General features: G+C 44.3%; 1 protein-coding gene across 1 annotated transcript in view; it reads left to right on the top strand.

Annotated features, from left to right (window-relative positions):
* The window catches only part of MEGF11 (multiple EGF like domains 11), a gene marked incomplete at its 3' end in the record, with an annotated part of 413,211 nt that overhangs the window by 17,422 nt on the left and 375,495 nt on the right, over nucleotides 1-20,294 (top strand).

Raw genomic sequence — 20,294 nt, forward strand, 5'->3', positions numbered from 1 at the left:
TATTAAATCTTTCTGTCTGCCTGTCTGCCTGTGATATCTATCCATCCATCCATCCATCCATCCATCCATCCATCCATCCATCCATCTATCATCTATCTATCTATCTATCTATCTATCTATCTATCTATCTATCTATCTATCTATCTATCTATCTATCTATCTATCTATCTAATCCATCCATCCATCCATCCATCCATCCATCCATCCATCATCTATCTATCTATCTATCTATCTATCTATCTATCTATCTATCTATCTATCTATCTATCTATCTATCTATCTATCTATCTATCTATTCCATCCATCCATCCATCCATCCATCTATCATCTATCTATCTATCTATCTATCTATCTATCTATCTATCTATCTATCTATCTATCTATCTATCTATCTATCTATCTATCTATCTATCGCTAGCTAGCTAGCTAGCTAGCTAGCTAGCTATCATCTCTCTATCTGTCCATGCATCCATCCATCCATCCATGCATCCATCCATCCATCCAATTTCTACAGTTGGCTATTTCGAGAAATGGTTCTGGATGACTTGCAATTCAAAGTCATAGTTAAAACAATAAGAAATATTTTAAAACAATAAAGAATCCCAAATAATTATACATAGCAGCTGAAATATTTGGCTGTTTAACAATAAAGCAAGGAAAGGGACCCATTCAGTACTGCAGACTCAAGAACATGGCCAGGTTTTTAAAGGTTTACAAAAGACCAATAGGGTTGGGGCCATTCTGCTCTCCGAGGGGAGGAAATGCCGCAGAGCAGGGGCTACTACAGAATAACTCAGAAAAGCAGAGTTGAAAAGGACCCTGGCGGTCTTTTAGTCCAATTCCCTACTCAAGCAGGAGACCCTAACCCAGGGGTAGGCAACCTTGGCTCTTTTATGACTTGTGGACTTCAACTCCCAGAATTCCTCAGCCAGCATGGCTCAGTTTGGAAACCTCTCCCTTTTCCCTCAGCATGGCTGGCTCAGGAATTCTGGGAGTTGAAGTCCACGAGTCATGAAGGGGCCAAGCTTGCCTACCCCTGCTAAACATTCTGCCTGTGCAGTTTCTTCAGAAAAAGCAATGAATTCTATTCAAAGGCAAAAGCTTTCAAAAAGATGCTACCAGACTTCTGATTTTTTTGCCTGATAGCAACAGGCGTCTGTGGCTGATCTACAGCCAATCCAAATAAAATATTTCAGGCTGAAATATTTTAAAATTCATCAGTATAAAATGAAAAGTGGTAATTTGTGAAAACAGACATTGAAAATATAACAACAGACATGAGTAAAATCAGGAGGAGCCATAATAATGGCAGTTGAGCCAAAGAAAACCTATAAAGTAGCAACTGAAGTTGTAAAAACATCTACTTTTCTAAATACCTGGGGGAAAAAATAAACAGATCTTTCCCAATGCCGAAAGGACAATAATGTTGCCTTGAGGTGGTCTGTCTGCTGAAATCTTTCTTTAATTTGCTTCTTAAAAAGAAGTTGTTAGTTTTAAAAACATTTGGGAAGATAATAGCTTGGTTTACAATGCTTTCTGGCTGGCCAAGATGCAGATATCCCAGGCCAAATCATGAAAGAAAGAAATCAAGCAACTACAGAATTTATAATAGTTCTGTGTATCAACAGAAACTGATCTCCACAAGCCTCCACAAACCAGGATTTTCCACTGAATTTCCAGTTGAAAACTTTATTGCTATGGGACGCAGTGGCTCAGTGGGTTAGGACGCTGAGCTTGTCGATCAGAAGGTTGGCAGTTTGGCGGGTCGAATCCCGAGTGCCGTGTAGCAGAGTGAGCGCCCGTTACTTGTCCCAGCTTCTGCCAACCTAGCAGTTCAAAAGCACGTAAAAATGCAAGTAGAAAAATAGGGACCACTCCGGTGGGAAGGTAACAGCGTTCCGTGCGCCTTTGGCATCTAGTCATGCCGGCCACATGACCACGGAGACGTCCTGGGACAAGCGCTGGCTCTTCGGCTTTGAAACGGAGATGAGCACCGGCCCCTAGAGTCGGAAACGACTAGCACACATGTGCGGGGGAAACTTTACCTTTTACCTATGGTGCAAAACCCCCAGTTGCCATGTGCGAGTTATTCTTGTTGATTTTTAGGTTGATAATGAGATAATTGTGGCTTCCTGCCAGTGCTATACTACACCTGCCACCTTGCTTTAGGGCAGCGTGGTGACTCAGTGGTTAAGATATTGGGCTTGTTGGCTGGAAAGCCAGCAGCCCGGGTTCAAGACCTGAGCATCACACGATGGGGTGAGCTCCTGTCCTCGCCCCAGCTCCTGCCAACCTAGCAATTGGAAAGCATGCACATGCGAGTAGATAAATAGGTACCACTTTGGTGGGAAAATACCAGCTCTCTCTCTGTGACATCATGCTGGCCCAGGATCACGGAAATGTCTTTGGACAGCGCTGGCTCAATGGCCTTGAAAGCAAGGAGTTTCTGAAGCCATCGAATAAATATTCCTTAAATGGATGTTGAGTATGTGACTATTCCTAGTGGTGCGTGCAGAGGTATTCCTTGACTCATGACCACAATTGAGCCCAAAATTTCTGTTGGTAAGTGAGGCAGTTGTTGAGTTTTGCCCCATTTTACAAGCTTGCTTGCCACAGCTGTTAAGTGAATCACTGCAGTTGTTAAGTGAATCTAGCTGCTCCATTGAAGGTCGCACATGATCACATGACCACGCGAGACTGGCCCCATGTTAGGTACATGCCAGTTGCCAAGCATCCAGAATTTGATCAGGTGACCTGGGGGATGCTGCAACAGTTGTGTGAAAAACACATAAGTCAGTTTTTTCAGTGCTGTTGTAACTTCAGGTGGTCACTAAACAAGTGGCTGTAAGTCAAGGACTACCTCTATTGTATAAATTGGTATTTTGTTTAGCTTTTCTCTCTTCTGTTGTGGTTTGGTGATGTTGCACTTTTGTCCACTGCTGTGTTTATGTTCAGCAATGATGCAGATGTTAAAGTACAAGTAATGAAGGTATATATTGGCTTAAAAATGGAAACTCTGGAAGTGTCTACGGAGATTCTCGGTCATCCAGGTCAGGGGTCACCACCACAGCGAGCTGTTGGCCACTGTGCCACATGAGTGGCTGGCCAGTGCACACGTGTGTGCGTGTTCACATCCCCCCCACTTGCGCTAGTGTGGCAGCATTGTGTGGGCACTAGCAATACCGTGAGTGTCGGGCAAGTGCTAACACCCCTCTTCGCGCTAGCCTTGTGGGAACTCTGGAAGGTTTTTTTCCCCACTCTGGGTAAACCAAGAGGGAATTCTTTGGGACTTTCAGACTGCACATTGAGATTGTTTCAAGGAGCTGTTTGTTCCTGCTGATCTGTTGACAATGTCCAATTTCTGGTGCAGCTGCACAGTTGACTTCAAAGTTATCTTGTACGACTGTGAGTTCATTTCCATATTTTTGGGCCTCGCTTGATGTAACAAGCATAAGGTTCGCAACCTGGGGTTGATCGAGGTTTACAGAGGGAACCTTCTGTAAATGGTACATTAAAATGTGGTTTAAAAATTGCTTTTCAAAAAATTAGTTAGTTCTGCAGCTGCAATTCCCAAGCCTGTTTTTCTGATAAGGGATGATGGATGTTTCCATGCCCCAAACATTTTGCTTAAGTGTAGCAAAGTCAGTCGGACAAGGGTTGCATGCTTGAGTTATGTGGCTAATTATACAGTTAACTACATGCACGCAGTTGTTTAAAATTCTCTTGAGTTGCCTACTCCTGTGACTCTCTCTTGTTGCTTCCAAAGGCACGCTCTTAAATCTTCAGGCTTCAGATAAATTAATAAATAAAGATTTAAGCCCCTAAGTTTCTAAAACTTGTAATTGTGCACAATAGAATTATACTCTGAAATTATGAGGCGGTGGTCCTCTTTTCGGTCTGACTGGAGGAAATATTACAGTTCTACCTCTAAAAAAAATAAATCTCCTTCTTTGAGTTGAAGTTGACCCCTAGTGATGTCACGGCAGCAGTATGGAAATGGATTGAATTGCCTTTTTGTAGAATATTTTTTCTACTTTCCAACCTAATGTGGGATTTCCTGAAAGTCTTCTCAGGGAGGATTACCTAAAATGATCTGGCTTAGCTCCTAAGCCCAGATGCTTCTTACTGGGAGAAGCTAAATCAAAGGAAACCCAATGGTTAATATGGCATTGGATTGTCAATCCTTTCTCATAGTCTATCAAAACATGACTTAGCTTGTTATTATGTGCCATCAAGTTCGATTTTTTCTCCTAATGACTGCATAGTGTATCTGTCCCTAACCTTGTTAACCGATTTTCCAAAACACCAGAAGGCAAGACAAGAAACAATGGAGGGAAACTAATCAAAGAGATAAGCTACCTAGAATTAAGGAGAAACTTCCTAACAGTGAGGACAATCAACCAGTGGAACAGCTTGCCTTCAAATGTTGTAGGTGCTTCATCACTGGAGGTTTTTAAGAAGACACTGGACAGCCTCTTGTCTGAAATGGTACATGGTATATGGACTAGAGGAAGTATTGAGTCAATCAGAATAGAACTGGAAGGGGCCTTGGAGGTCTTCTAGCCCGACCCCCTGCTCAAGCAGGAGACCCAATACCATTTCAGACAAGTGGCTGTCCAGTGTCTTCTTAAAAGCCTTCAGTGATGGAACACCCATGACATCTAGAGGCAAGCCCTTCTACTGAGTAGTTGTTCTGTCAGGAAATGTCTCCTTAGTTTTAGGTTGCTTCTCTCCTTGATTAGTTCCCATCCGTTGCTTCTTCTCCTGCCTTCAGGTGCTTTGGAAAAAAGGTTGGCCTGCTCTTCTTTGTGACAGCCCCTCAAATACTGGAACGCTGTTATCATGTCACCCATAGTCCTTGTTTTTACTAGACTAAAAACCTGTCCTGTCAACCTCTCTTGATTCCACCTCCTGGCTCTGCCTCTTCTTCTCCTACAGCTAGAGGGAAATGAGGACGGACTTGGGGTCTTCAAGATAAGCCAAGGCTGCCAAGAAAGAATGAGCACATTACCCTTAAAAAGAACGCAACTGCACTTCCTTCCATCTGGAAACAGCAGCTTCCAGAAGGAGGATGAAGATGTCTTTGAAGCTGCACTTTGCTTTCAGAGAACATTTTCCGTTGGCACTAATGAAGATTTCCCAATTAGTCCAAATAGTTTCTGAGATTATTGTTTAGGGCAGGATGTCATTTGTCGCTTCTTCAAACGCAATCTTAGACACATTGCCTAGATGGAAAAAAAATGAACACCATGTCTGTTTTATCCTGCAAGCTACCTTGCATAGAGCCTTCCAGATATGTAGGGCCCATTTCCATAATCCTCAGACTGAGGATAATGGGAGTTGAAGTCCACACCTCTGGAGAGCATCAGGTTCTCTCTAGTGCAGGGGTAGGCAACCTCGGCTCTTTTATGACTCGTGGACTTCAACTCCCAGAATTCCTGAGCCACCATAGGGAACTATGGCCTCTTCATGACTCGTGGACTTCAACTCCCAAAATTCCTGAGCCACCATGGCTCAGCTTGGAAACCTCTCCCTTTCCCCTCAGGAATTCTGGGAGTTGAAGTCCACGAGTCATAAAAGAGCCGAGGTTGCCCACCCCTGCTCTAGTGTCATGAAGGTGTGTGAACTTCAATTCCCAGAACTGTGGAGCTTCTCAGTCACCCAGGTCGTGGTTCTGTCACTGGTGCTTTTTTCTTCAAAAGACAACTGGACTGTTTCCCCCCCCCCTTGAGGAAGAAAAAGAAAACATTTTTCTTCTCACCCAAGGAGCTTCATCAGCTTTGATGGGAAGGATCAGGGCTTTTTTTCTCATAGAACTCTCAGAACGGAGTTCCGGCACCTTTTTTGGATGGAACCTTGTAGGGTAGGCAAGGCAGGTTGTATGACGTGTGTGAGCTCCGGCACTTTTTTCTTTTACAAAAAAGCACTGGGAAGGATAGGTACTGACAGTTGAGACTGGATGGTGGGGGGTGGGGGAAAAGGAAGGATAGGTACTGATCATATGAGGGAGATGGAAGGACTGTATTTCTTTGCAGTCCTCTGGTCATTTGCACTCTTCCTGAGGGCTCTTGAGGCCACTTGAGGGTTTTTTTTTCTGTGTCCTCGGGGTCACCTGAATCAGGGCGCAATAGGTTGTGGAATCCACTTGGAACTGTTGCAAGGGCTGCATTGTAAGCTGGAGATAGGTGGTGTCTTATTCCCCCTCCTCTTCCTCCTCTGTTGAGGGAGGGGTGTTCAATTCTGAAATGGATGGATTCCCCTCCCCTTTCAAACCAACCATCTTCTCTATCCAGAATATCCACCTTCAACTCTTTGGGTTGCCTTTGCTCCAGACCACGGTTCTTCTGCCCTTTTGCAGGAAGGAGCTGTGGATTTCATGCCAGAAAAGTCAATAAAGGGAGTTTATGGGTTGGAATCATCTGACCTTGTGAAGCTATTTTGTTGGTGGGGGGGTGCCAATGAGTTAATAGTGTGCGGTGAGGGAAGTCCAAATTTCAAGGAGCACATAATGATCAAAAGCCTCTTGTTTAAAATTGGGTTTCTTAAAAACTCATAGATTAAAGGCTAATTGGGCCTCCTTCTATTAATTGTGGCGTCACTTTCTTGCAGATTTTCTGAAGCAGCTTTCTAATCAAGCGTGACACATTTGGAATCGCGAGTAGCATGTTTTTAAATCTCTATTAGCAGCCCTCGCTGCAGACCTTAACGGAATGGAGAATCAAGTCCTTTTTGCTTCTGATTCTCATTCCTTGCTAGCCCTTTATGCTTTTTCTTTCGATCCTCTCTCTCTCTCTCTCTCTCTCTCTCTCTCTCTCTCTCTCTCTCTCTCTCTCTCTCTCTCTCTCTCTCTCTTTCTCTCTCTCTCTCTCCCCCCCCCCGCACTTATACGCCCAGCAAGCTAATCCAAATTCGAACAATTATGACTTGAGTAAATGGGCCTGTGGTGCGATTGTTTCTGGATTTCCTCATAACGCAGGGGGTGGAACGGGAAATTTTGCAGTCAAGCTTGAAAATCCACAGTGGCATCCTCGACCCCCATTTAAAATTTTGCAGCCATTGCAAGTCATTGAATTTTTTAAAGCATGCCTTCATTAGCAACTCTCCTGCATCCAAGCCATAGTCGTGGGTAAATCAAAACAGTGGCTCTGATTTCCTTTTGCTTTCAGAACTTTGTGCCTTAGCCAGCATCCCAATCTGGCCAGTTTTTCCTCCCTTCCCTATCTGTGTATTTCATCCTTTCTCCTCCTTCTCATCCCTCTTGCCCCCTCCAAGCCAGCTGATTACCGACTACCAGAGCCCCCCTCCTCTCTTCCACCACCTCATTCTCAGCCATGTCTTGCAGCAGAGGGGAACAAACGAATTCCTCCTGGGACAATGTCCTGCATTATGGATGAGTGTTTCCCCCTCTCTTGCAGGGAGAGCATCAATCTCATTTTACCACTGCATGATGGATGGGCGTTGGGGGCCGAAGACAGAGAGAGTTCAGTGAATTGAAATCCTTTGGCGAGCGAGCGACAAAAAAAAACAACACAAAAAAACTGGACACCAGGAGTGGTGGAAGCCCAGACATAACCCCCATCCTCACCCCCTTTGCAAGACCTCAAGTAATCACTTGGCATGGAAAAGCAGGCCTGTCACTTCCCTCCTGCACCACAGATGCAAAAAAAAAAAAAGCTGGCTCCCTATTACATTATTCCAGTGCGTCTATCGGAGAAAAATCAATATCGAAATTATTTCAAGTGGGCAAGCACTTGAATGTAAATTCTCTTGATTAATAAAATTCATTAACCTGCTTCGTTTGCAAGCATCCAGTAGAAGCCGTAGTGACATCATATGCAATAACATCCAAACAGTAGGATGATGTAATTACACATGGTGGCCTTGCTGCCCTCCACCCCTGTAGGAGTATTGTAAGCTGGGTTGATGGGGGGGAAAAAGACTAGATTATCAGTGTTTCTCCACTTCAGCAACTTCTAAGATGTGTTGGACTTCATCTCTTAGACCTCTCCAGCCATGTAGACTTCAACTCCCAAAATTTTCCAGCCAGCATGCTGGGGAAGTATACAAAAGCCAGCTGCCCCCGCCAGCGTGTAGAATTCTGGTAGTTGACGCCCACATATCTTAAAGTTAACTGAATAACCAAATTGGAAGGGACCTTGGAGGTCTTCCAATCCAACCCCCCCTTCAAGCAGGAAATCCTATACCACTCTAGAGAAATGACTGTCCCATCTCTTCTCAAGAGCTTCCAGTTATGGAGCACCCACCACTTCTGAAGTAAAGCTATTCCGCTGGTTAATTTTTTTTTTCACCCTTAGGAAATTTCTCCTTAGTTTTAAGTTGGTTCTCTCCGATTTCCATCCATTGCTCTTGTCTTGCTTTCTGGTGCTTTGGAAAATTGGTTGACGCCTTCCCATTCCTTGGGACAGTCCCTCAAATATTGGAACACTCCTATCATGTCACCCTTAGTCCTTCTTTCGATTAGGCTAGATTTATCCAATTCCTGCAACTGTTCTTCACATATTTTACCTTCCTGGCCTCTAATCATCTTTGTTGGTCTTTTCTGCACTCTTTCCAGAGTGTCAACACTTTTTTTAAATAATATGGCGACCAAAACTGGACACAGTGTTCCAAGTGTGCTATTACCAAAGCATTATAAAGTGGTATTAACACTTCACGTGATCTTGATTCTATCCCTCTGTTAATGCAGCCCAGCACTGTGTTGTCTTTTTTGGCAGCTGCAGCACACGGCTGGCTCATATTGAAGTGATTGTCCACTAGGACTCCAAGATCCCTCTCACAGTTATGACTATTGAGCCACGTTTCACCTAATCTGTATCTGTACATTTGGCTGAGAAACACTTGACTTGATGGTAGAGTATGGTTGGCCAGCAAGGGCCCCTCTAAATGACTGGCATTTTTCCTAGTGAGGTAAAAGCCTACTCTTTCCCACACTTCTCCCAACCCCACCTAATCCTTTCCCCCCAAGGTTGCCAAAAAGGGGGGGGTGTCTTTTGTTCTGGAGGTGACAGATCGGAGGTCTATTCCCCACTATTTCTGTTGCCTACGTGCATAGTCTTGCTCTTCAGCTATTTGAAACAGATGCACAGTGTATTAGCTTTATTAAGAGTAGCCTGTTGATAAAGAGAGTGCATGAATTTTTTTAAAAAAACATAGACTACTGCTTCCCCCTCTCTCTTTTTAAAATTAGACTAGATTAGAAGATTAGAGCCTGGGGTAGCTTTTTGATTTCTTCCTTTGATGCTTTTTAAAAAAACTTGAAGGTCTGAGCAAAGACACTAATTGAGGATCCTCCTCCTCCTCCTCCTCCTCCTCCTCCTCCTCCTCCTCCTCCTCCTCCTCCTCCTCCTCCTCCTCCTCCTCCTCCTTTGCAACAGAGTTTCCAATTTATTAAATGGATGTCTTTTTGTGCCCAGGGCCAAGTCTTCATTCAGTCTGTCATTTTAAATCTTTGTACTTGTAAAAAGCAAAAGGCAGCTCCAGGGCAGGGGAAGTGAGGTTTGGATAGGATGCCAGGGGTGGCAGAGATCCATCTGCTGTTAAAAAAAGAAGTAAGTAAAAGGTCTAGAAATAGATCTGTGGATATTTCAGCAAACAGATGGAGTCTATGAAAGAGGGGAAGGACCAGAACTGGTTGGGTGAGAATATTCCATTTTGTTTATTGATCGGATTTTTATCCCGCTTTCATTATTTTTTATAAATAACTCAGGGTGGAGAATATGCACAATGTGGGACTGGTGGTGAGGAAGGAATTCAGTGCGTACACCACAAGGATTTACTGAGGCTGCCCCAGCCCCGAATCGTATTCCCAAGGATTTCCCACACAGGGACCAAAGGAAGTCCCAATAGTCCAATTTTCCCAAGTCAGGAAAAATGCAGAGCTAGTCCAGCAAAGACAAGTCAGGTCCATAGTCCAAAACACAAATCCCACAAGCCAAAATCCAATTCTAGGGTCCAGAAGGCAAAGCCAGGAAACAAAATCAAGGGCACAGTTCAAGGCAAGGTACACAGTAGCTGAACAAACACACAATCTGAAATAGACAAGTTGTTCTCAGCGTTGCTCTGCTCGGCATGCAGGGATAAATAGTTGCCGGCCGATGCAACTCATTAGGAGTTTATTTTTGATTTATTTATTTTATTAGACTTATATACCGCCCTTCTCCCGTAGGACTCAGTTTTTTTAAAAAACAATACAAGTTACAAAAATTAAAAACAATTAAAATGATTACACTAACCTTGAACTAAAAAACCCAATTACAACTAAAATACAATTAAAACCCCAGTTAATACTCTCAGTTCAGGCCAGAAAGCTCGAAGAGCCAGGTCTTCAGGTCCCGGCGGAATGAGCGAAGGTCAGGGGCAGTCCTAAGCTCTACAGGCAGGTCAGGTCTTAATAAAAAGAGGGCCAGGAGGGACATGATAGCACTGCTTCAATATCTGAGGGGCTCCTACGAAGATGAGGGGGCTCAATCTATTTTCCAAAGCATCGGAAGACAGGACAAGAAACAATGGATGGAAACTAACCAAGGAGAGAAGCAACCTTCAACTAAGGCGAAATTTCCTAATGGTGAGATCAATTAACCAACAGAACAGCTTGCCTTCAGAGGTTGTGGGTGCTCCATCACTGGAGGCTTTCAAAAAGAGGTTGAGCAGCCATTTGTCTGAAATGATAGGCCAGTGGTGATGAACCTATGGCAAGCGTGCCAGAGGCGGCACTCAGAGCCCTCTCTGTGGGCACGCGCCCCCTCCTCACCAGCAGCCCCCCAGAGAGTTGCCCCCAGGCATGGCCCACGGGGAGCAGCACAGCCAAAGACATGGCAGCCGGGCAGTGGCAACAAGACTCCGCCCTCGAGCCCCGTCATGCGCAGATGCTGCTGCAGGGTGCGGGTGGAGGGCATGGCTGCCATGGTGCTGCAGGGCCACCATGGCGATCTGTGGTGGGCTGTGGAGGCAATAGTGGCCCTGCAGGGGGCAGGGGGTGGGGTGGGTGGGGCGGGGTGGCAGGGGGTGGAGCCGGGTGGTGGTGTTTTTGGGGCACTCGGTGTCTTAAAAGTTCACCATCACTGTGATAGGGTCTCCTGCTTGAGCAGAGGGTTGGATGAGAAGACTTCCGATGTCCCTTCCAACTCTATTATTCTATGTTCTTTGTTCTCTCCTCTTAGCCCTGCATGCCCTAGGACCCTCATCCCTGCTCCTTCTCCACCCTCTACTTCTGGCTGGCCTTGGCTGCAGCTGTGTTCTTCCTTCCTCTTTTGTTGTCAGCCAGCCGCTTGTCCAATCGCTCTTCAAACCCTTCTGAAGTTCCTGGTCTCTTCTCCTCTTCTTGCCCCATCCCCTCCTGGTTCAGAGTCTCCCCCCCCCCGCATCTTCCAGACACCCCTCCGTATCCCATTTACAAGTTCTCAAGCAGGTTCTTCCTCATCATTCGAGCTGATTTTGGGGGCATCCGTGACACTCAAGATTGTCCCATCTAAATTCTCTTTACTGTCATAGGATAGGAGGAGATCCTGGAGGTCATTTAATTCAACCTCCAGCCTTGCGCAACAATCCTCCTACTACCCCAGACAAATGGCCATGAAACTTTTTCCTGAAACAAAAAGAGGGACATAAAAAAATCTCTGTCAAGATTTCAAGATCCTGCAGCCTATAAGAGTATAGTTCCTGTTGTTCATGTAGTGTTTGTTTTCTGACTGGCCAACATTTTCACTGGATAAATTATCCCATCATATTGGGAGTAGTGGGAAGAAAGACTTTGAAGACATTTATGTTCAGCCTTGCAGAACCAGGTATATAATAATAATAATAATAATAATAATAATAATAATAATAATAATAATAATAATAATAATAATAATAATAATAATAATAATAATAATAATAATAATAATAATAATAATAATAAGAAGAAGAAGAAGAAGAAGAAGAAGAAGAAGAAGAAGAAGAAGAAGAAGAAGAAGTTGGAAAGGATCTTGGAGGTCATCTAGTCCAACCCCCTGCTCAGGCAGGAAACCCTATACCATTTCAGACAAATTGTTGTCCAATCTCTTCTTAAAAATGTCCAGTGTTGGAGCATTCACTTCTGAGCTTGGTTGCTCTCTTGCAGATGTTGCATGACCCAGCTAGGTAGCATCACTAATCAATTCTGTGAGGAAGTTTCTCCTTAGTTCTAGGTTGATTCTCTCCTTGGTTAATTTCCATCTGTTGGTTCTTGTCCTGCCTTCAGGTGCTTTGGAGAATAGCTTGACTCCCTCTTCTTTGGGGCAGGCCCTGAGATATTGGAACATTACTATCATGTCCCCCCTCGTCCTTCTCTTCATTAAACTAGACATACCCAATCCCAGCAGCTGTTCCTTGTATGTTTTAGCCTCCAGTCCCCTGATCATCTTTGTTGCTCTTCTCTGTACTCTTTCTACAGTCTCAACATCTTTTTTACATCGTGGTGACCAAAACTGGATGTCATATTCCAAGTGTGGCCTTACCAAAGCATTGTAAAATGGTATTAATACTTCACCTGATCTTGATTCTATCCCTCTGTTAATGCAGCCTAGCACTGTGTTGGCTTTTTTGGTAGCTGCAGCACATTACTGGCTCATATTGTCCATTAGGACTCTGAGATCCCTCTCACAGTTACTACTATTGAGCAAGGTACCACCTATACTATACCTGTGCATTTGGTTTTTCTTGCCTAAATGCAGAACCTTACTTTTTTCACCATTGAATTTCATTTTGTTAGATAGTGCCCAGTGTTTGAGTCTGTCCAGATCCTCTTGTATCTTAAGCCTATCTTCTGGAGTATTTGCTATTCCTGCCAGCTTTGTGTCGTCTGCAAATTTGATGAGTTCCCCATCTATCCCCTCATCCAAATCATTGATGAAGATGTTGAAGAGCACTGGGCCTAGAACAGAGCCCTGGGGCACCCCACTACACACTTCCTTCCATGTAGATGCAGTTCCATTGAGGACCACACGCTGAGTACGGCTGGTCAGCCAGCTATGAATCCATCTGGTGGTGATGCTGTCTAATGCACATTTTTCTATCTTATCAAGTAGTAGATTGTGATCTACTTTATCAAATCCCTTACTGAAGTCCAAGTAAATTATATCCACAGCATTCTTCTGGTCCACTAATTTTGACATTTGGTCAAAGAATGCAATAGGATTTGTCTGGCATGATCTGTTTTTGTCAAACCCATGTTGGCTTTTAGTAATTTGTTTGCCTCTAGGTGCTCGCTGATTCGTTGTTTGATTATCTTTTCCAGAACCTTCCCAGGTATTGAAGTCAGGCTGATAGGTCTGTAGTTTCCTGGATCTGTTTTTCCCCCCTTTTTTGAATATGGGAACTACATCAGCTCTCTTCCAGTCCTCTGGTAGTTCCCCAGTGCTCCAGGATCTTTGAAAAATATAGTTCAGTGATTCTGAGATCATGTCTGCCAGTTCCTTGAGAACTTTGGGATGTAATCCATCTGGTCCTGGTGATTTGAACTCGTCTAGGCTGGTCAGGTGCTCACTTACCATTTTCTTGCCTATCTTAACTTGTGTTTCTAATCTGTTTTTATGATACTGTTTTTGATAGGTTGGACTGTTTACCCTTTGTGTAAAGATAGATGGGGAAGAAATGGAGGTAGTGACAGATTTTATTTTCCTGGGCTCCAAGATCACTGCAGATGGGGACTGTAGCCAAGAAATTAAAAGACACTTGCTCCTGGGAGGAAAGCCATGGTAAATTTAGACAGCACACCAAAAAGCAGAGACATCACCCTGCCAACAAAAGTGCGTATAGTCAAGGCCATGGTCTTCCCAGTTTCAATGTATGGCAGTGAAAGCTGGACCATAAGAAAGGCTGAGCACCAAAGAATTGAGACCTTTGAACTCTGGTGCTGGAGAAGACTCCTGCGAGTCCCTTGGACTGCAAGGCGATCAAACAGGTCAGTCCTAGAGGAGATCAACCCTGACTGCTCTTTAGAAGGCCAGATCCTGAAGCTGAAACTCAAATACTTTGGCCACCTAATGAGAAGGAAGGACTCACTGGAGAAGAGCCTAATGCTGGGAAATGTTGAGGGCAAGAGAAGAAGAAGGGGACGACAGAGAATAAGGTGGCTGGATGGAGTCACTGAAGCAGTAGGAATGAGCTTAAATGGACTCCAGGAGATGGTAGAGGACAGGAAGGCCTGGAGGAATGTTGTCCATAGGGTCACAATGGGTCAGACACGACTTCGCAACTAACAACAACAACAAGAAGAAAAGACAGATGCAAAAAACGAGTTAAATAGTTCTGCTTTCTCCCTGTTGCTTGTCACCTTCTTTCCACTTTCCCCCATGTTCTCTCAGTTTGGGTTAGCAAGTTCCAGTCCAAAATCCTAAAGTGCCACCATGAGACAGAAGAAATGAACCCATTAGCAGGTTTTTTTTGTCTCTGTGTAAGGAGTAATTGTGAGAGAATCTGTGGGCTTTCTATGGTTGCTTGGAGAAGTCCTGGTTCTTCTTTGAAGGGAAGAACTGTAAGCTGGGGACAGGCGCGTTCATTGGAAAGGAAAGGATTTCAAGAGAGTAAGCAGGCACATAATGGAGAATACATATTGAAAGCAATGTGATGGCACCAGTAGCCACAAGCATACTATGCCAACAGTCTGGTATTCCCCACTGCCAGTGCTAGTGCATTGCTTTTGAAGGGATTTCCCCATTGTTTGGCTGCTTACTCTCTTGCAATCCTTTTCTCTCCAATCTGTCCTCTTTGTGAGGGGGAGAGGAACGGAGAAAAAAGGCCAGTCACAGGATAATGAGTTCCGAGTGTAATGGCAATCACTTGACTGAGGGACATAAAGTAATTTTGTTTCCACATCATTATAACTTCAAATGATTGCTGAATGAGGCTGTCGCTAAATGAGGACTGCCTGTAAAGCCACATGTCCCAATTGCTAAATCTCTGCCCTGCTCAAGCATCCTTCCCCACCTCTGCCAGAACTGAATTTTCCTGCCTTTAAGGAATAGGATGCTGCATTGTGGTGGCAGAGCCGTCAAGGGTATTTCTGACTTGCAGGAGCAAAAGAGGTTTATGGGTAGCATAAAAGCTGCAGACGCACATGGAAACTGCCGAGTCAGCACTTCTGCGCTCCTCTTATCCCTCCCTCCACGTGATCCTTTGGCAAATCCTGCATAAGGGGGAATGCGTGGGTCCGTCTGTGCTGTGATGGGAGGAAAGCCCAGTGATTGATCCTAGAATAACTGTTGGGCTTTCAGCCTTTTTTTTTTTTTGCTGTGATATGCATTTAAAAGGTTCCTTTTGTTTGGCTTTATAATTGGAAGATTTTGCTAATTAAAAGCTTTTTGAATTGCTTTTCGTGCAGAGGAGTCTTTAAGTGTTAGTCAGCACGCCGTGTAACAACAATGCTGCTTAAACCAAGAGTAACATTAATTTAATGCTATCTGGAGTCATTGATTCCAGATAATCTCTGCTCATCAAACCGGAGTGAGGTATTGAGTGAGGTGTCATAAGGTGTCAGTCCTGGGTCTTCGACTCATCAACATTTTTATAAATGACTTGCAGGAGGCGGTGAAGAGAATGTGCTTCGGATCTGCAAATGTCACACTATTAGGTGAGAACGTTAAAGCCCTCAGAGGCAGGAAATAACATTCAAATCATCTGACAGGTTAGAGATACAAGCTGAAAGAACATAACGAAATTGAGGAATGACACAGGCAGTCCTCGACTTACGAACACAATTGAGCAGAATTACGGACATTTATTTATTTATTTATTAAATTGCGATGCTGCCAGTTCCCCTATAAGGTGACTCTGGTCATAAGTCATGATCATTAAGCAGGTCACCATGCGAACCTTGCCTGATTTTACGACCTTTTTTTGCAGCGGTTGTTAAACAAATCCATTATGTCCAATGGGTGTTTGTTTTGCTGGAAATTAGAAGTAAATGGCAGTTTCTGGCAAAAAAAAATAATCTAGAAAATTGTGGTCCCGTGTCTCTGAGCCACTGCAAACAGCCATAAATAGAGGTCAGTTGCCAAACGCCCCAAATTCAATTAGATGGCCCACCTGGATGAAGGACGTTGGAACTCTGAACTTTCAAACCGGGTTGTAAGTAGCTGTGGGGAGGTTTGTTGTAACTCTGAATGGTTGTTAAATGACCAGGCTGTAAGTCGAGGACTTCCTGTAAATGCAAAGTTTTTTTACTTAGGAAACAAATCTCAGATGGGAGACACTTGTGAGAAAAGGAACTTAAGAGTAGGTGTCAGCGACACAACGTGACTCAGGAGGAAAAAGCTAAATGTAATTTTAGGTTGCAATGAAGAGAAGTCCGTCTTCTAAATTATAGGTAGTTGCTCCACTTCATTCTGGGTCGGTCTGTCTTTGCTGACAGTACACAGCACTGGTGTCCAGTGTGGCAGAACAATTCAGACAAAGGGGATGTTTTCGAGAAGAACAGCAAGGAGGATCGCAGATTAGAAACAAACCCCCCCATGAACAAGTACGGACGATCTGAGAGTGTTTATCTATGGGAGGATGGAATCCTACCAGGAAGAGTAGTTGGGCAGTGTTCTTACTCACTCCAAAAGCCTCAAACACTCCCACATTTGGTCACCCCAAATATCCATCCTCCCGGCTGCCAGGACCTGACTTGGAGCACTAATCCCATCTATTGCTCCAATTACCTCCTGCTCAGACCCCTCCAGGCATCAACATGTCATCAAAGAGCTTTGCTCTTCCTCCGGTGTCCAAGACAACTTAGACTTATATAATCAGAGGGTTGGAAGGGACCTTGGAGGTCTTCTGGTCCCCTGGCCAAGGCAGGAGACCTTATTGCATCTTGGACAAATGGCTGTCCAACCTTTTCTTTTTTTTCTTTTTTTATTGAAAAGTTTTACAAAATTTTTAATAATAACCCCCCCTCCCCATCAACCCTCCCCCCTTCCCTCCCCCCCCCCGGACTTCCCAAAGCAGAATACAGGGTATTACATATAGCAATCTTATGCTAAATATCTATTACAACATTAACAAACCTTCCACCCTTTAATTCCCTTATAACAAAACTAAAGTAATTATAATAACACTTCTATAATTGTAAAAAATATTCATATGCTATTTGAAACTTTTTAGTCCCATATTTGTTCTGAATATAATCAATCCATCTTTTCCATTCCAAAATATATTTTTCTTGTGACTGTTCTTTCAAATCTGCTGAAACTTTTGCCATTTCAGCTACGTCCATTACTTTAAGTATCCATTGTTCTATTGTAGGTAAATCTTCTTTCTTCCAATGTTGCGCCACCAACAGTCTGGCTGCCGTTATTAAGTGAAACATTAATTTAGTTTCTATAACAGTACAATCCGAAATAATCCCCAATAAGAATAGCTGCGGAGTAAATCTTATTTTTTTTCTTAAAAACTTTTTGAAAAATCCACCATATTTTTATCCAAAAGGCTTTAACATTTTTACATGTCCACCATATATGATAATAAGTTGCCTCTTCACTACCACATCTCCAACACTTAGGTGGTTGATTTGGATACATACATGCTAATTTTTTAGGATCTAAATGCCATCTATAAAACATCTTGTAAAAATTCTCTCTTAGGTTTTGTGCTGTCCAACCTTTTCTTGAAGACCTCCAGCGAAGGAGCACCTACAAATTCAGGGAGGCAAGGGTGTTGTTGTTTTTTTTTGTCCATATCCATCTGAAGCTCCTAACTCTTCTCTGGTCATGTTGAGGAAAACAGCAGTCACACTGCCACTGCTTCAACTCCATGAAGCCAGCAGCTATGACTTCAGATGAGAACATATTGACTGCCATCTTTTCCTTGCTCTCTCCAAAGCTTTCCCCAAAATCAAGGTCGCGCAAGGTCAGCTTTAGAACTCGGTAATTCCCTCCCTGTTATATCGTGGGCGACCACGTGGAGACAATGAGGAGACAGCATAATACGTAATGCCTTTATTGATTTACATGCTGGAACTGAACTGCTCCCCCCCTGGAACCCGGTTGTTCCGTGTTCCCGCTGGCCAGGTGACACCCAACCTGGTGTCCTATATTTCCCGCCGGACAGGTTGACCAATCAGGCTGCCTGACCGATGCCACCTGGTGTTAAGGTGGCATACACAACAGTCCCTCTGTCCTTTCCACGTCTCCAACTCTTCCTTTATCTACAATTATTTCTCCTCTGATTTCCTCATATCCTCCGGTTTCTCCAGCTCACTCGCTGTTCTACGGTAAAATTCACGTTTTTTCCACACTCCCTTATTCTACATCGCCAGCATTCTCAGTACAATACTAAAAGTACTACCAACGGGCATTGGTGACACTCCTAGTCAAGGGTCATCTTTAAAAAAAAATCAAAGAAAGAGCTGAAATCCCAAAAGATCTCAGCGCCACACAATTTCAGTGATTAAAGCTATGAGTTTTGTAGTTTCAAATTAGCCTTCAAGGAAAGGCAGGGGGCTGAATCTCGAGGGACAAAGAAAGCAGTAGTTGCCTCCCAGCAGCCCTCAGACCTGTCTATCTCCCAGGACTGGCAATGCACTCATGTGCCTTAGGGTGACTGTAAGCAGCAACATAAGAAATTAAAAGACGCTTGCTTCTGGGGAGGAAAGCCATGGCAAATCTAGACAGCACATTAAAAAGCAGAGACATCACCCTATCAACAAAACTGCGTATAGTCAAGGCTATGGTCTTCCCAGTTGCAATGTATGGCAGTGAAAGCTGGACCATAAAAAAGGCTGAGCGCCAAAGAATTGAGGCCTTTGAACTATGGTGCTGGAGAAGACTCCTGCGAGTCCCTTGGACTGCAAGGCGATCAAACCGGTCAGTCCTAGAGGAGATCAACCCTGACTGCTCTTTAGAAGGCCAGATCCTGAAGTTGAAACTCAAATACTTTGGCCACCTAATGAGAAGGAAGGACTCACTGGAGAAGAGCCTAATGCTGGGAAAGATCGAGGGCAAGAGAAGAAGGGGACGACAGAGAATGAGGTGGCTGGACGGAGTCACTGAAGCAGTAGGCGTGAGCTTCAATGGACTCCAGGAGATGGCAGAGGACAGGAAGGCCTGGAGGAACGTCGTCCATGGGGCCACGATGGGTCAGACACGACTTCGCAACTAACAACAACAACAAAGCAGCAACGTAGAAGGATGATGGTCTCCACCTTAACAAGGATAGTTAGTGATTTTACTGATGTGCTAAGTTGGAAGGCAATGAAGCCAAATGGTGCAGTTGTGAGATATCATTATAGTGAATGCTTCACAGTTCTTTTGGGGTGTAGTGTTTTATTGATGATTGGTTGATGGATAGCGCAGCGTGCAAAAGCTGAACAGCCAAGCCGCTTTCTCTATTCTGCCTCCTTTTGCTTTTGGTCTCTGGTCTCAGTTGTCCCCCAAGAATGAGCAGTAGGGATCAGCCTGCAAGTTCCCAAATATAACATGCTGGAGCCCTGGTGGCACAGTGGTTAGAAGACAGTGCTGCAGACTGCCGACTCTGCCAACTGCCAGCAGTTTGATCCCGACAGGCTCAAGATTGACTCGTCCTTCCGTCCTTCTGAGGTTGGTAAAGTTGAGAACCCAGATCGTTGGGGGCAACAGACTGACATTTGCAAACTGCTCAGAGAGTGCTGTAAAGCACCGTGGAATAGTATATAAGTCTAAATGCTGTTGCCAGGTTAGGGTTGATCTCTGGAAAGGCTCAGATGACCTACGTTCAAGCTGTTTTCAGACCCTCTGCTCTCTGTGCGTTCAGGTCATTTTCTTTTCCCAAGGAACTTACTTCATTGCTAGTCTGCCGGTGTGAGGAACAGCATTTACAATGTTTGGATCGATAAGGCCCTGCAAAGTGAAAAGGACATGGTGGAAAACAAAAAGCATCCTTAAAATTAAACGTGTCCCCTTCTCTCTCTCTCTCTCTCTCTCTCTCTCTCCCTCCCTCCCGCCCTCCCTCCCTCCCTCTCTCTCTCTTCCTCCCTCCCTCCCTCCTTCTCTCTCTCTTTCTCTCCCTCCCTCTCTCTCTCTCCTCTCTCTCTCTTTCTCTCTCTTCTCTCTCTCTCCCTCTCTCTCTCCCTCCCTCCCTCCCTCTCTCTCTCCCTCCCTCCCTCCCTCCCTCCCTCCTTCTCTCTCTCTCTTTCCCTCCCTCCCTCCCTCTCTCTCTCTCTCTTGCTGTCTCTTTCCACGGCTTTCAAGAACGAGAGATTTTTTTTTGGCCTTTCTAAAAATGCTGGCCAACTGGACAGACCTTCTTGAAGGAAAAGAAGAGGACGCATTTAAGCCCTCTGTAAAAGTTGACCT

Source organism: Vipera berus (genome assembly GCF_964194415.1).
Source record: "Vipera berus genome assembly, chromosome: 12".
NCBI lineage: Eukaryota > Metazoa > Chordata > Lepidosauria > Squamata > Viperidae > Vipera > Vipera berus.